The sequence below is a fragment of the Aplysia californica genome, unplaced genomic scaffold (assembly GCF_000002075.1).
Source record: "Aplysia californica isolate F4 #8 unplaced genomic scaffold, AplCal3.0 scaffold00497, whole genome shotgun sequence".
In the NCBI taxonomy this organism is placed as follows: Eukaryota; Metazoa; Mollusca; class Gastropoda; order Aplysiida; family Aplysiidae; genus Aplysia; species Aplysia californica.
This window is the reverse complement of record NW_004797767.1, coordinates 349,074-351,908: the sequence shown is the minus strand read 5'-3', so window position 1 is coordinate 351,908 and position 2,835 is coordinate 349,074.

Below are 2,835 nucleotides of genomic sequence, written 5' to 3'. Positions count from 1 at the left end.
CATGTTAACTTTTGTCAACTTTTCACAGACTCCCTCCCCACCTCCCCCCCCAACCCCTCTGAGCTGAAGTCATTTGTGAACGGCCCTTAGAGTAAGCTATTTGACGAAGCTACTACAGTGGAGTCCTGTTATAACGAGAGGGAGAGGACCGGTGCGAAATGTCCGTTATAGCAGGATTCTCGTTGTAAGGAATCCAGTAATAAATTGAATGGAAATAATGAAGTAGGCCTAATCTATCAGTTTGGTGTTCTGTTTAATTCTTTGTTATCTCCCCTGATGATGACATTGTTCAACATGACCTCTAGGTCTTACTTGATCAAAAATCAGATCAGGTTTCTTTCTCAAGCGCTAGCGATGTTGACAGCACGGCGTTGGCGATCAGAAAGAATGCGCTCTGGCTCTGGGCTAACTCGTCCTCTGTGTTGTCCCCCACCCCACCACACCCCGTGGTGTGTTTCGTCTGCTTGCGCACACTACTACACATTCACTCCATCCGTCACAGCATTGTGACCTCTCCATCCCCGCATCGGAGAAGTGAGGGCATGTGTAGTGGTTGGCCTAGATAATCTAGACTAGGCTGGCCTATCACACGATGAGTTCTGCTTGTCTGCGCTTGCCACACCCTCCCCACTCATTCACTCCAACCTTCATTGTTGGCAAACGTGGGCTCTCCTATTCTTTGTTTTGCTCAAGGAATTGATGTGAGATCCTAGGTTTCGCTAGATCACCAACAAGTTTCTCAACTGGCGAGGTTTATATGTATAACTGGCCTGTGCGCTGAGCACAGCAGCAGCCATATTCCGTTATAACCGACTCCCCTGGTTGTCTGATAGCGCTATAGCAGTATTTTATTTACAAAGGTAAAGAAGGGAAAAAACGGGGTTTTAGGATAGTGTCTTTATAACAGACTTCTCGTTGTTTCAGGACTCGTTATAAGTGGACTCCACTGTATTTGAGACCTAAATGATACTGGTTTGTTTTCATGTCTAGAAAACATTCTAGACACTGGTAGAGTATTCTACACAACTATTAGAAACATGCATGGTATTGGTTTGAATCCTGTATAAAAACAACAAACAAACAACTGTTAGAGTAGGCGAAACTACTAGATATATTTATATGTACATGTGTGGTATTGGTTTGAATCCAGTATAAAAACCGTTAGAGTAGGCGAAACTACTAGATATGTATGTAGGGCCTACATGAGTGGTATTGGTTTGAATCCATGAGAGGAACTGTTAGTAGAGTAGGCGAAACTACTAGATATATGATATGTACATGAGTGGTATGGGTTTGAATCCATGAGAGGAACTGTCAGATCAGGTTTTTCTACTGCTAGAAACATGAAAGGTTTTGCTTTGAATCCGTTATAGTTATAGACGCCTGATATTTTTACACCCCCATGGACACAATTTAGGTCATTTAGGAAATAGGAGGCAGATCTCGAGCCTGCCTGTCAAGGCCCGACGCCCCAGAAGAAACACTGAGCTACTCGATACAAATTCTCCGTCCACTAGAATCGAACCCGGGTCTCCTGTGTGCAGGGATGAAATATCTAAAGGCTACACCATAGAGGCCGGCTACCAAGTGACAGCCTCCAACCCCCGATGTGAATATCAAGAACATGATTTACTTTCGGTGACATTACTGACAAGAAAAACACAAATAGATGAAAGAAAATAAAAAAACAAGATCCAAAATAACCCCCAAAAAACAAACAATCACGGGCGAGAATAGCTTGTTGTACTTTGCACCGATGACGTCACAAGAGTGATATTTGTTTCCAACGTCGTCTTCAAGTGTTTGTAGAAAATGTTCTTACTTGTGGGGGACGAGTTGTCCCCCCCCGCCCCCCACCTTTTGTCCCGAATTGTCCGCGCCCCTTCATGGTTTGTCCCAAGAGCTCTGTTTATAGATCGAGATCGTTAAAAGCGGCACAAGTAGCTGTTTTATTGCCCGTCTCTCCAACTCGAGGCCCGGAGAGAGAGGTTGTTTTGGGAGTTTTATAGCCTCGTGCCAAGCGGAAATCTGTAACGAGTTTGGCGGTGCCCTTACTTATAGGAACTAGACATGTTATCGGGTAGTTCTGCTGGCGTCATCACGTCATCATTTTGTGCGTGACTCGCCACTTTCGTGTCTTTGATGACGTCATGCAATAATGTGTGGCATTTATATGGCGCATTTCCGTAATTTACAAGGCCCAGTGCGCTTTTCAAGACACATTAGTAGCTTTCTGTGGCAGTAAAACACACACAGCTCTCTCACACAAGGGTGCTCATGTACACAAAGCTGACAGATAACCACACAAATATATATATATATGAATGTATACACGAATGTATACAGGGGTAGAGGCCGTGACGGGTAAGGGCAAAAATCAGTTCATATAAAAATAGAATGGGAAAGTAGGACCACCGGAAGAAAGCTTTTGACTGGGAGATTTCCAAGTTACGTTATTGCAGGCAAGGGCAAGTTTAAACCTGTCACAGGCCGGATTAGGCCATTCCGAATGTCTCGCGGGCCAAAGCAAGACGATTTTTAGTTAAGCAAGACGTTTGCGGCATTTGCAACACTATTAGGTCATTATCATAAGCGCCGAAGATTATCGTGCTGTCAAAAATTCGTGGTGCGACTTGTTGTCAAATATCTCTTCAACTATCGAACATAGGTTCTCCAATTTTTGCACAGTGACTTGTATCAATTTGTCTTAACAGATCAACATTTTTATAAACACCTGCAAGCTGTATTCTAGAAAATTCCTTAATAAATACTAGATCTAGATTCTAATTTAAAAAATCCTAGTGGGTGGCTTCTACATATTTTTTAATGTTTACA